Below are 15,095 nucleotides of genomic sequence, written 5' to 3' on the forward strand. Positions count from 1 at the left end.
ACAAACTGACATCTACCTTTTGTTGCCTAATTTGATGGGCCATTTTCTTAGACAGTTCTAGGAATCACTTTTCACAAGTACAGGCAAGTATCAGCCTTATTCACCCACCTTAGAAAAACACAGAAACTGGCTGAGGGAAGTTCCTCTGAGGGGACTGCAATTGTAGACCATAGCCATTAGCTATTCACTTCCAGAAGAATGCAGAGATGTAACTATTGTACAGATATTGCTAATATACATACCAGAGCTTACTCCTCCCATCAAATAGCCTTGAAAACAGTTGTCCATCTTGCACAGCCAAGGTTAGATGAGTTCAGCACCTGTTGCAGCAAAATGTGGTAAGTGTTGAGCATGTTTTCCTAAAGCAGGTGTTGAACTCCCTTGACCCTATTCACATCAGCTGGACAAATGGGCCACTGTTCTTCCTCAACAAAGGGTGCGTGTGTAATCTTGACATACAGTTGTTTCCATGATTTTAAGAAAGCTGAAGAGTAATGTCTGCTCTTTGCAGCTTAAAATTGAGAACTGTTTTGATAAAATGGGAATCAGCCCTGAACACCTTCTCCAAGTTGAACTTTAAAAGGGTTGGAATTGATTAATTTAGATTATTAATTTAAATGATGCCTTTGACAAGAAAGCCAGCTCCTATTCTCTCTGCTGAAGTTCTTTTTATCAGTCATCTGGAAATCCATAGCTGACCTCTCCCTTAAATATCTCCAGATGCACTTGTTTTTCAACATCAACTCCTTTTGAAATCTTTGGCACCCTAACCTCTGTAACACCATTCAGCACAAAAATACTGCTTTCTATAAGAGTTGCTTCTTGGACATTTATATTGGACAGGCTTCTTTTATTTCATACCAGTTCCTTCAGGAAGTGTAAGAGAATTTTCACACTTTATAATGTGTTGGTAGTGCAATGATAGCATACTGAGTTAGAAGGTGTATCAGGGTAGATGTTTTCCTTTATATATAGGCCTTAATTCCTCCCAAGATAATTGTCACCCTTTCCACAGAGAGAAGATACCATTTTTTACAATGTCTTTCAATGGAAGTTAGTAATTGTGTTGTTCACAAAATAGCTGCTCAGCTCAATAGACCAATTACCCATTTAAGGAGTACGAAATTATACTGGAGCAAAGAAAACAAACAAAAATTTCAAAAGCCCACAGTTGTGTGTAAAAATAAAACAGCAATTCTTTAACCTGTTTTCAAATCATTAAAATACATTAGCACTTATATGCAAGTATGAAGTTAGAAGAGCTGCAAAGTACACAGCAGTGTATAATAATGTTCACATACACACATATTAAAAATAGTGCTAAAGACAAATGTTCCTAAGATATTAAAAGAACAGAAATCCTGTTCCCAAAGCAAACAATATTTTATGGAGTAAAGCTAATTAATGCTCTCTTATTCTTACTTTTGTGTTCTCCTTGTTCCTAACTAGTCACTTGAGATACATGGGAAATAATTTTAATTTCACTGATTAATTTCATGAATACCCACTGTGAGACATTATCTAAAAATGAGCTCCCTCATAAAATAGATTATCATGAGCAGGGAATTACTACTGTATTTTTCAGCAAGATGGGGATTTGAAGTTAGCGCAATATGTGGTCTCTCTCTCTCTTCACAGAACTTACCAAGATGTGCATCATGTGAAACACTGGAATTATTTCCTACATTGTCTGAGTACAGAAAAAGAGATACCTATTTTCAGTTCCAAGTTTGGGGACTGAAAGACCCTTTTCTGACACTGGTCGTGTGATTTCAATCATGTACTTTACTTCTGTGTTTGTAAATGGTGTACATATGTAGAGCAGAAAAAAATAATAAATAAAGCCCTACGTAGACTGTAATACACTGACTGCAGTCTTTGCAAGCAGGCTTGTAAGACTGACAACTGTACACCCAATTTTAAATGTGTGCATACTGATATAATGTTTGTCAATCTCAGTCATAATCAGGGGAGTAAAATGAAAACTGTCACCAACATTTTCATTTTCTTGGTTTTATAAACACAATAAAACATTTTAACCTTGTTTTTCTCTCACTGAATATTCTTTAACTATTGCTAACTATTAGTTCAACCTGAGATGTTATGGTTAAGATCTTACCATGTAATGGTAAGAAAAAAATTCAGATGACAATGAGGACTTCTCAAGGCTTTTCAAGAAGTCTTCTGTACTGTTCTGTTCCCACAAAAAGTGGTTGCTGCTGATTACATTCACAGCAATGCAGGGTGTGCAGGGGATGAATGGAGGTATTTATTTGTCAGACAATTCTTTCTGCTGCCTCCCTTTGCATCAGCTGGCACACACAATTGGTAGACACAGAAACTTGTCTGCCTCAGACAGTGCTCCCAGCTTTGCAGGGGTGGATCCAGTATGGCATATACAAAATAACTACCCGCTTGCTTATAATGTTAACACTCATGGAATGCAAAATGCTACCACACTGCCCAAAGAAAGATATGGATATTGCTCTAGATTTTGCTCTTATTTTTTCTTTCTGGCAACAGAACTGTTTTGAAAGGAAGCTAATTTCTTCCTTATGTTGTAGAACTAATTATGAGTAAATCATTTGCAACTAGACTACAAAAGAAAAGCACTGTATCTCTTAATGTGGTAGATGCTGTTAATTTGTCATGCGAGCTAGCTAGTTTCTTTCCTTTCTTTGGGAAGGACTCTTTTCCAGTACTTGGCTGTTTTTACACTCACGCTGTGGTTCCCACACATATCGTAGTCTTCTTACTGTAGGAGGTGGACCACTGAACAAGGAGTCAGAACACTCACCCTCCTTGTCATCTCCTACCAGGGCAGTATGCCCTGGTCCTGTCCTTGCTGCCCATCCTTCTCAGTTCAGGCCCACCACCTGCACTCCCAGGAAGCAGCACCTCATGTCTGAGGTCAGGTTGCACCATATGGCATACTTTACTTGATAGAAAGGATAATAGTTATGTATTCCTACAAAGATATCTTTGTAGACTTCATGTGATATTGGGTGCATTTTTGCCATGGAACCACCAAACCTATGGTCAGGTGGAACTGAACAGCAGAGCCATCAGACCAGCAAGAAGTAGGTAATAGATCTTTTTGGTGAGAAAGGAAGGTCTCAGAGCAGGAGTCTGTTCTGACGCTGCTTCCTCCGCTTAAGGGTAGTTCACTGACATGTTAGTGAAGGTCTCTGTCAGATACCAAGTCCTTCAAGGACCTGAGCCTATTCTTTACTCCCCAAAAGGTCAGCACCGAGCTTCTTCTTTCATTGCACAGAAAATTGTTTTGTTTTTTTTTCATGACCAAGTCACACTTAGGGCTCCTCCTGGATGTTTCTCTGAGATAAAGTCCAGCTTCTATTCTATTTGAAAAATTAATCTATGGGGTTTTTTTCTGCCTGAACTATTCTTTTTTTCAAAAATCTTGATGTGATGAAATATGCAGAATTTTGTTCTTGTCTTTTGAAATTTGTATCTGAAGGCTCGTAAAAGGGTCAGCCATCTCCACATAGACTGTGTTAGTGGGTCACAGATGATGTTAAAACCTGTTAAGCATCAGCAAGTCAGGGTAGCGTGGTGTGATCTGAACCTCCATTACAGCTCAGATGGTACTAGTGACCTCTCTGCGGGACGTTTTCATCTCTGTGAATTGCAGAGCTGCCATCTGGACTTCATTCACTCTCTCTTTAATTGCACTGCACAAATATAGATACTTTTAGGCATGAGACTGCTCTGTCCTGAAAAAAAAAAAAAAAAGAGTCTTTCTGTCTTGGTTGATTTAAGGGACACCAGGGCACTTCTCCAGCTCTTCTGTGCTAAATTGGAGGTACTGCTTGAAGTCACATACTGTGTAAATATGTGTATAGATAAGCACTCAGAGAAAAAGAGAGATTACTGGTAATTGGAATTTGTACAAGCTGTGTTTTCCGTGGGTATACTTTCAACGTACTCCCCAACCTCTATTTCTCCTGAGTCCCTGAAAATGTGCAGGATTTATGAAGCCAAGAAGAGCTTGGGGCCATAGCACCACTTAGAAGCAAAGCCTTGCTTCTGGGGAGGACAGATGAGGGGGTGGAGGTGCTGAGAGGCTGCTGCAGGAGCTGTCAGAATGAGAAGATACGCTTTGCTGTTCCAACTAGCACATACACAGTGTATCCTGAAGAAGCACAGCTATCAATGAGCAGCTTCCCTATTCTGGAAAAAGAGCCCAGTGCCAGGAAACTGATGTTGTAGACATCCCAGCGGTGTTCCTCAGGGTGCTGTGCTGTTGCCAGAAGTGCTCCTGGAATGACTATGAGATGTCATGGAGCTCCATCCATCAGGAGAGCCATCAATACCAGTGCAAATCACCCCACAGCTTTCCAGCCTCTTTACAGCTCTGCAGTCTGAAATTACTCCAGCCTGACTATGTGAAGCTTCCCTTAGCTTTCATCTTGCAATTTAACATTTTGTTCCATTATAGCATTATTATGAAGGTTTTGTGTTTAGCTTGCTTTAAGTATTTTGTTCAGTAGTGCACTTAGTGAATATTGGCTACCTTTGAAGTAAAGGTTTACTTAAATAGCAGGTACAAAAAAAGTCTTTTTGAAAATATAGGAAAAAAATACTTAAAGGGAAATAGGCAGACTTCTGCTCAGAAACAAAATAAGGGATAAATAAAGCAGCTGAAACAAAGTTCTTGCACAAATATACAACATCAAGTGTTTGCTTTATTACTATTACAAAAAGGGCTTATAAAGTAAGCCTCAGTCAGAACTTCAGCCAGTACAAACGTTGGGCTGCAGCAACTGAATTTCTGGCCTAGGAGAGCGAGTCTAGGGAAGGCAGAAAACATTTTCCATCTACTAGCTTTCTACACAACTCCCACTGCTCTCACCATTTAAGCTAATAGAGCACCTGGCCCCTTCTGAATCTCCTTCTTATTAGAAACACATTACTCCAATAGCTGCCTAGGAAGCCAAGAATCACATTAATCTTGAGGGTATCTCATCTGACATCAGTGAGATCAGACTTTGGCTTTGATCCTCCAAACAGCACACAATTTTTACACAGGAACTATATGAAAATTAACCTTCAGTGCTGCAATAGTTCTATTGTGTTTGGAGAAAGAATGTTTCCATTTGTTCAAAACTTCTCTTAATAGCATCCTTCTCAGCTATCCAAACATGAAAAGCTTTTTCTTCATTGGTATAGAAGAATGGAAAATTAGAGTTGCTTCTTCCTGAGTCTTGGGATGAAGATATCACTGAGAACCCACACCAGATACAACTCTTCTGGACCAGGCAGCAGCAAGCTGCTTAAGGACAAGGCACAAGAGATATGGGCAAGCCCATGTTCCCCAAAATATCTTTGCGGGGGGGGGCACAACAATAGTTGGTATTTCTTGGTGGTGGCTGAACTCTCCTTTTATAGCAGCTGAAGGGCCTTCCCACTACACACTGTCAGCAGTGCCATAGGCTGCAGAACAGAAGAATGGAAACTTACTGTGTGTTACTTGGTTTGCACATTCTAACTTTGTTTTGTTTTTGGCTTCTGAATAGAAATAGGAAGACAAAAAATATCATGTTTAAAGGACAGAAAGTATAAGAAGTGAGAAAACGATGGAAAAAAATAATTGTATATATACTGATTGGGTAAATCTACTCCCTCTTTTTTTTTTTTTTAATTTAATCTGAAGATCTTTCAGAGAAACTTAAGCATTTTTATGAACAGCTTTAAAATGAGGCAAAGAATTGCTTTTAGTAGATTATTTTTTTACAGCTAATTTTTCATTTTAGCCGGATTCCAGATGAGGAATTATTTCTGTATTTATAACATTTTAATGTTGTTTTCATAATTCTCTGTGGCATCGAAATGCCTATACTGCATTACTTGTCTCCTGCACTATGCCAAAATTCCAACCTTTATGCATCAGAGCTTTCAGTTGCAGACCCTATTTTTAATACAGATGTATTTGTGATGTTTGCACTTTGGAAAGATGGCTCTGATGAAAAATAATTGTAACTTAATTTTCAAACTGAATTTCCCTCAAAAAATCAAAATCTTCTCAAAAGCCTTGAATGTGGCTAATTTGCCTCTTTACAAAGTTTAGGCTGTTACTCCCGAGAGATTAAACCAGAGATTTCTATCTCAAACACACGATAAAACACCAGCGCTGGACATCCCTCTCCCTGGATTTGTAGTTGTGTGTGTGTGCATGCATATATATGTATAGCTTATACAAAATTATTCGGTTTTTCACAGCAAAGTCTCTTTAGAACAGGGGAGAGATTTTCAGGAGGTTGTGCAAGTTGACTTTTACGTAATTATCAAAAATCAGCTTTTTGGAATATTTCTTGTGTGATAAGCGTTGTTTGGAAAGTAGTTTTATGTCTGTAAGGAGTAGGTTTTTATTTAACCTTTCTTTTCAATGCCATTTCTTAAAAGGAAAAATAAACAAGGACACATTGTTATAATTGATAATGTTATTTATGACGGAGCTTTTAAAAACATTTTCATAAATAGTTGACTAATTTGACAAAGATTTAGATCCTGCATTCTAACTTGAGTTTACTCTAGTGATCTTATCTATAAATGATAAGCAGGTTTATGGGATAGGAAAAAGTGAAATTTTTCTTTGGTTTTCTTTACAAATCATGCCCAGAGCATGTTCTTTGGCATTCTAAAAACTAAAATAGAACAAGAATGTGTTTCTTAATATGAAATATTAATCTAAACGTTCACCCTCTGGGGGTTCTATTCTGATTTTCAGCGATTGCCAAATATCTTTGTAGATGAATGATTTGGTGAACGGTCTACCCAGCACTCGGCAGTAAAAACACTAGAAATATGCTGTTGCGTAACATCACAGAGATGGGACTTTGCCAGTAAGACATGAACACAAATTGCAAATAAGAAAAGAAATATGTTTTTCCCTTTTCTTTGAAGACTGTAAGTTATTAAGAAGCTTTCCCCCCCCCCCCCCACCACATGCCAACTGAAACGCAGGCAAACATCCTCAAATAAAATGAAAAGCGGTTTTATCTTGTCTAAATGCTGTAAATTTGGTGCAACATCCTTTATTGCCTTCTCTTCTTTCTTTATGATTTTGGAAATGGAAAACTGAGAGATTTACATAGCTGAACATCTGCCTGCAAAGCCTGGGGCAAGCAGCTCGTTAGTGTACTAATACTCTTCTCACAAGGCAGTCGCTTGAAAAAGTCATCCATAGATACAGAGCCAAGTTCATTTTTAAAAGCAGATCCAAAGTTTCTGTTTGGCTCAAGAAATTGGTACTATTAAAGAAACAAGTGCTTTATACTCAGACATTAAGAGTTTGACTGCTAGTAATATCAATAGCCTTAGATAACAGCTGAAAAAAAGAGTACAATTTATGTTTATCTTATAGGTGTATTCTGTAGGATAGACTATGGGTTAGATACTTATTCACACATTTGGGAGGATGCTTCTCCTACTCCTTTGGCTTTACGGAGCAGTTAGCAGAAGTCCCTCTTAGGTCTTTTTAAACATTATAAGTGGTCTTATGTTATGGCACTGAGAAAGGGAACAGTTTACACACTTGCCTTCAAATACTATGACAATATATTCCCTTTTATATTATTAAATTTTAAAAGCAGAATCCTTTTCTTAACTGAGAAAGAAAAGCTTGCGGGAATGTATAGTGACAATTATTGTGGCCTTCCAATATTTGAAGGAAGCATATAAACAGGAGGGGGAACAACTGCTTATGAGGCTGGATAGCGATAGAACAAGGGGGGATGGTTTTAAACTAAGACAGGGGAGGTTTAGGTTAGATATTAGGAGGAAGTTTTTCACACAGAGGGCAGTGACGCACTGGAACATGTTGCCCAAGGAGGTTGTGGATGCCCCATCCCTGGAGGCATTCAAGGCCAGGCTCTGGGCAGCCTGGTCTACTGGTTAGCGACCCTACCAATGGCAGGCGGGTTGAAACTAGATGATCTTTGAGGCACTTTTCAACCCAGGCCATTCTGTGATTCTATGAATTACTTCAACTGTACATGGAACATAAGGAACTGTTCTCAGTGAAATCATTGACATAAGTCTTAGTAGGTGCTAATCCTTTTAGGCTTAGTAAAATTATGAGATATCTAAATGTTAAAAGATGATCTAAAAAAAAGTATGCTATGATTATATCATTTCACGATGCTTTAATTTGAAAAAACATGCTGATGTCTGCCACTTTATGTCTACAATATAAATTGCCTTAAGGAGGCAATTTATAGAGACTTTTAAATGCTAGTCCAAAAATCTGATTTCTTGTTGGAAATAATGAAAAAATCAGTATGTATGCATGCAGATGAGAACACAGATGCCTTTATCTTTTCTGAGTTGAGTGAAAAAAGGCTCAGGTGTTGAATGAGGTAATTCTGGCAATTCCGTGAAGGTTTGCAGTATACAGGCAGATCTGTCAGAAGCAGTGCCCTTGGAAATAATACTGGAGGAATAACTGATAAGAAATGAATATCCAAGAAACACTAGAAACGACCAGCAAAGCAAACAAATAATTGAAATCCTGCCATCAATGTATCACTTGCTTATATATGGATTAAATCTGTTTAGCACCGAAGTCATTAGGTCTACAAGTTGCAGAGGAGCAGAGACTACTTTATTTGCATGTTATCAGTCTAATTCCATTTTAATTTGCTAAGAATGCACATATGGCTACCACTTCAATATTTGCAAAATAAGATACTAACTGCAGGGCTTTATCGTTTGGAGTCCTGCAGTTTATGGGCTCCATTAATTTCTTTGTGGATTGACAAATGACTTGGTGTGGAGCAAGTTCTAATAGCAGAAGCTCCTCAGACTGCAATCTGTCATTCTCCTACCAACTCCTCAGTGTTTTTTATTCCTGCTTACCAATTTGGTTAAAGTCAACTATGATTTTAATGTTAAACAAATCACAAATTACTTTACAGATCCAGTACTTCCTGACACAGGAAGAACATTTCTGTTTCTGCTGGCAAGACCTGCAATGGCATTTCATGGTTTTGGTGGGTTTCCCATTGGTAAAAAAAAGCTGCTTAGTTTCGAAACCATGTATAATGCTGATGGTATATAATGACACTTGTTTGTAAACAGCCATAAGAAAAGCAGATAAAAATTAAACTGTGTCAACAGCTGTAAAAATCTCTCTCTCATTTCAGCACATATTGATTTTCAGTTCTGCCTTTTCATTACTCTTACACACCAGCCCTAAAGGGTTTCAGTTGCATGAGGTGTACACCAGCCTTGCTGCAGTGATGCAGTCTGGCTATAAGATATCTCCCTAAGGTTGTGCAGCCCTGCTCACTGGGCACTGACTAACATTACAGAAGTTTTCTACTGCACACAACCAGGCTTTCACCACTCACCTTTGTCAATAAAGGTGCAACTCTTTGTGGACTAAGGCTTTTCAATACATTTCCCTACAGTTGCTGCATACAAAAAAAGCTGTGAATGGAATTTTCTGACCAGGGAAAAATATCTGGCTGACCTAAAAAAAATGCTAGAGAGGAATTTGCTCCAACTTTCTCCCTTCGCAGTATATATACAGAGTATTAATCTTCAGGCAGGCAGAGGATGATAACTGGTGTGAGCAGGCATGTGCTACAGTCAGTGATATAATTCCATTCCAGTTCTAGCATTTAAAAACATTATACCTTCCAAATGTCATCAATCAAGTACTTGTTTAGGAAATACCAAATTAGTTGTTATTGCTAGAAGGCTATCGATAGATTTTTATATTTAGGGGAACTATTCCACCATTCTTTTTTGTTCAGACTTGACTGCTGACCATTATCTTTTCAATAGGAATGTTACAAACGGCTTGTTCAGCAATTCTCTATCTTCAGACTTGAGGCAGAAGGGAACCATCTGCTGAGCATAAAGTATCCTTGGCACGACCGTGATCCTACAGGCAGCTGCTCTCCCATCCGTGAGAGAGGGAGCTGGTTTCAGGGCCTATGCTTTCCTTTCATATTATTCAGAGTTAATGTGGTTCATACCAATGGCTGGGGATGTTTTAGCATGGAAATAATCTAATTAAGGTTTGATCACTAACTGGATAATTCTGTGGTTTACTAAATGGTCCAGTGGGGAAAAGAAAAACACAAATGTGTTTCATACCTAGAAAGAATAACACTGTTAGAGAAAAACATGATTCTCTAAAAAGGAACTGAATTTTTTAACTCTACCTTTCTGAGTTCTTCAGTGTGCTCAGTATAGCTTAGCAAAGAGAGGAGAAGAAGAGATTTGAGCCTGTTTTCCCTCAGACCTGATCTGTAGTATATATACTTACTCAGCTTATAATAATTTTCTTTCATTTGTCATTTTATAGTTTACTTTTCACAGATAATGATGTGTTTGAACAGATTAGGTTTCAGGCAACTTCACTGCGTATTTTGTGACCACTTACATTGTAAGTATCCTGCAGTAAGTACCATGCATTTGCGCATTAGAGGGAAGAACAGATTAAATATGAATAAAGCATGACCATTTGAAAGTGTGTTCCCATCTATGAATAGCAGAAAATTCTGTGAATATCTGAATAAATTTGTTGAGTGCAATAGGCATGCGTGAGCTAACACTGCTAACTGCTTCACAAAATGGCTGCTCCATTCAACTAATTGGAAATTGCAATGATTTTTTCTAAACATATTTTCTGAACACCTGTTTCAAGTTGCATTTTTTTGGCCTTGTTGCAATGGTGAGAATCCTGTGGGGCATGGATTACATCCTGTTTTTCTGTATCAGTGCTTCAGTTTGGTTTTACACTTAACAGTTTCATTCGATGTCTGCTGTCAATGTAGAGAACTTGACGGACTTGAATACATAGTGAATATTCTTAGAAACGCTTTAATCTTATTCTTATTTAATTTAAATGTTATGATTTCCTATCTTGCTCTGGGATCAAGCCACTATTTAAGAAAGGCTTGCAGCATTCCTCTAAAATGTATAGAAAGGAAAAAACCCACCAAATCTCTAACCTCATGCAAAGCAGTTTTTCTAAGGCAGCGAATCCAACTAATAGCAAAATCATAATCAGAAGCAGTAAAGACATCTGCTTAAATCTCAAGGCTATATACTAAGACACTTTCACCCCCCAAGCCAGCTTGTTCATCTGTAACATTGAGGATAACACTGCAAAGCAAGAATTATATTGTGCTTATGTCCCTTCATGTAAATGTGTCACAGAATCACAGAATGGCCAGGGTTGGAAGGGACCTCAAGGATCATGAATCTCCAACCCCCCTGCCACATGCAGGGCCACCAACCATCCCACCTAATGCTAGACCAGGTTGCCCAGGGCCCCATCCAATCTGGCCTTGAACACCTCCAGGGACGGGGCATCCGCAACCTCTCTGGGCAGCCTGTTCCAGCACCTCACCACTCTCTCTGTAAAGAACTTCCCCCTGACGCCCAACCTAAATCTCCCTTCCCTCAGCTTAAAACCATTTCCCCTTGTCCTGCTGTCACTCACCCTTTCAAAGAGTTGATTCCCCTCCTGTTTGTAGGCTCCCTTTAGGTACTGAAAGGCTGCAATGAGGTCACCCCGCAGCCTTCTTTCCTCCAGGCTGAACAAGCCCAGATCCTTCAGCCTGTCCTCATAGGGGAGGTGCTCCAGTCCCCTGATCATCCTTGTGGCCCTCCTCTGGACCCTCTCCAACAGCTCCCTGTCTTTCTTGTACTGGGGGCTCCAGACTTGGATACAGTTAAAAAGTGTCAACTAATACCGCTGTGTGTTCACCTAGGTTTGGTGAGTGGCTTTCTGAATGAGTGGCTCAGTGTTCTGTTCACAGATAAAGTAAGTGTCAGTCACTACATATACAGGACTAAGGATGATTAGGAGGCAAAATGAAAAAAAATTTAATACATTTGGATGCATTTGTATTGAACCTTCAGTGTATTTGTGCACAACACTATCTTCTTTGGAAGAACCAACATGGGTATCCAGAAGGGGAAGACCTTTGCAGCAGGAATTACCGTGGTAAAAAACAGATGCTTTGCTATTTCTGTAATACACAAACAGCGAACGCTTTTACAAAAGGAAAGAATACGGAGCCTCATCTCTTTCTCCTAGCTTGTATGGCTTGAGATGAACAAGTCTTTTGGGTTTGGATTTTTTTTTTGTTTTATTTTATTTTTTAACCTATGCTTCTCTTCTGCTTCAGTGACTTTTCTGTCTACAATTTGTCCCAATATCTTCACATCTCTACTTTTCATCAGCATTCCCCAAATGTTTTTCTCATTCTGTTTCAATTTCTTTTTGCTTTCATCAACAGTTCATGTAAGTTTCAAGCAACCTCTCCTTTCCTTACTCATTCCTCATACTTAGAGACATTTGGTCAATCTCTAACCTCTGATTCTTGTCTGTACTTCCTCTTGCATTACTTCTCACTTTCATATCTCTACACCTTTCCCATGTCTTCTCTTTCTGGTTTCACCGTCTTTGAAGCCCTCTTACTTCTCTGAAATAGTGAGTAGTTCCCACTTCTTGTTTTCAGTTTCCTATTCCTTGTCTAACATTGTTTCCATGGTTCTTTCTTCTCTTAAGCCTTTCTTAAGGCCTGCTCATTTCTGTTCTTCCTTGTAATTGCTTGTGGTCCTCCATTCCATCCTCTTTCAAAAAGCTGTCTATCTCATGCTTTCATTTGTGTGACAGGATTTTCTGTCAGTCCTGGTCATGTGTTATGTACTCTCACAACTAGGACATGTGGAAAATGAGAGATTTTGAAGAGACTGTTGCAACTCCATGCTGAGAACAGGTGGTAGAAAGAAAGAGCACAACTCCACCAGTGAATAAGATCTCTGGGTTGTATGTGACATTTTCATTTAATAGTTAAAAGGAACATGAGCACAACCCATGAATGCATTGGTGTGTTAAAGCTGTAATTCCCTGTCCTGAACAGTCTAGTTATGGGTCAATAATAAAGAATGTCCTAGACTACCAACCTCACTCTGATCCTGAAATATATTAGAACAAAATCTAGGCCACGTGCAGACAAACAGCACAGTAGTTGTCCTCATGCTTCCTACCCGCTGATGATGCTTGTGACTGTTTAGTCCGATAGGTTTTCGAAACATAAGTTGACAGATTTCTCTAATGAGAGAAATATTAAACTACTGATTCTGACAAGCAATTTAAAATATATATAATCTGACAGTCCTTAATGAAAGCAATTCAAGGAATACTGACCTCTTGATGAAGCACATCCCTTTCAATATTTAAAAGGGATGACAATCTGAAGGCAGATTATCCTTGCCTTCTGTACTACTGTACTAACTCACACACCACATTCCATCCACTGATAAGCCAGTCTTAGTGTGTGAAGTTTCCTGTCTCTTGACAAAATCTTTTGCCTTAAATACAATATACCTAATTTTTAATTACTATATTCTAAAGAGTAATACTTTTTCTCTTCTTTGAGGAATGTATTTCTCCAATGACAGATCTTGTATAAAGGGAAATGCAAAAATTTAAGTAGTCTCAGCTAAAGATTTCCTTGTATCAATTAACAGGGACATAATATTCTGACACACCCAGCAGAAAGCTGGAATCCACAAGGTTTGGAAATACTGTTATCCATATTCTGCAGTAGGTAAAACTGTTGCTTGTTTTTTGCATCCTCAAAATATATTTAAACACAACCTGCCATTTATAACACTGGATTTAGTTATGCTAGCAAGAGAGACTGTTTTTCAGCTGATGGGAGCTTCAAAAGGTGAAACATTTCCCTGCTCTTCATGATTGCCAGAATTATTCTTCTCTAAAGCTGCTTGCTGGCTGAAGTTCCTGTTCTAACAGATCTATGGACCACATTATGAGAAGAAGGGTCAGATAAGCACTGATACATATTTCTGTGACTATAAGATTGTAACCTGGTGAGCTAGACTTTGTGTAGTTGCCAGATACAGGAAACTTTATTCTGTTTTCATTTTTGTTTCATTTAATTCTTCCCTCTGGTTTCTAATGTAATCAACATTGCTTTCTTTAACATAATTGTATTCAAGAATTGTTATGAAACTGGCTGCTCCAAAGAGATGTAAATGAACTTCTGACCTCTGGGGGTGAAAGAGAGAGGTGAAAGAAGAGAGGTAAAAGGCACTTGGCCTGCAGCACTCAGCAAAAGATATGAAGTCAGAATGTTGCCAAGGTTTTGACTTGATAGTTGGCGCATAAAATAAATCCAAAAAGTGGACTTATGTCAGTCACAGAGCCAAATACTGGCAGGTGCCAAGAAGAATTGGCTTTTACAGTGTCAACAGTTCTGCTTTTACTTTGTAAAAACATCTGCCCCCTGCTGTCCTGCAAACAACATTTTTAATAACAAATTTTCAAGTGACATGAGGAATCACACCTGGAAATGGTTGTTGACATAAAATGTTTTACTTAATTTGTATACGCTTAGTTGGAACAGATGCTTTATTGAAAAAGCTTTCATAGAATCAGTTCATGATATTTCATGGAAAGGCCTGGGGCTTAATTAGGACAGTACTTACAATTTTTCCTTAATGAGCTGTATTTGGCCACTGCCATGGATTTATATGGAGTTCAACCAGGTGTTAATATATGTGAAGCATTAACTTTTTTCCCCCCCCAATAGAAACATTGCCAAACAAAAATTTTAAGATCAATAAATTAAATTCAAGATTATTAGTATTATTTCCTTTAGCACTTCATTCTGAAGCTGATGCTAATTTCTGTGTGAGTTTCAGTGCCAGGTCTGGGAAACACTACAGACTTCCAGTTGCGTATGTGAAAGTCAACCATAAAATATCATTTCCTGGATAAGCTAGGGACCTGCAGGACAGCAGGCTTCCTGATACTGGAAGGTCACATGTCATTTAGTTCCTGTTATTGTAGCAGCAATGTCCCTTCAAAATGCTTTGAAATCCAGGTGAACATGCAGGTCCCTGGTTATTCAAAATTACTAAAATCTTTGAAGTTTTCTAGCAGCAGATGTTTTGCAGTGAGCATTGGTTTATATTTATATAAATTTATATTTATTTATACTAAAACAGACCCTGGTAAAGCATCTGTGCCCTTCCTTTTTTATAGCTTTTTAGATATTGAAAGGCTGCTTTCAGATCTTCCT

At 38.4% G+C, this 15,095-nt stretch overlaps 1 long non-coding RNA gene across 3 annotated transcripts in view; it reads right to left on the reverse strand.

The window, feature by feature from the left end:
- The window catches only part of LOC149918940 (uncharacterized), a 43,625-nt gene that overhangs the window by 19,634 nt on the left and 8,896 nt on the right, over nucleotides 1–15,095 (reverse strand). The window contains exon 3 of one of the 3 annotated variants that reach the window (XR_016464154.1): nucleotides 243–320. The exons of the other annotated variants lie outside the window; for them this stretch is intronic. This is a non-coding gene — a long non-coding RNA (uncharacterized LOC149918940). The remainder of the gene's footprint in view (nucleotides 1–242; nucleotides 321–15,095) is intronic. 3 annotated transcript variants of the gene reach the window in all.

Source organism: Phasianus colchicus, chromosome 2 (assembly GCF_987193195.1).
Source record: "Phasianus colchicus chromosome 2, bPhaCol1.hap1.1, whole genome shotgun sequence".
NCBI lineage: Eukaryota > Metazoa > Chordata > Aves > Galliformes > Phasianidae > Phasianus > Phasianus colchicus.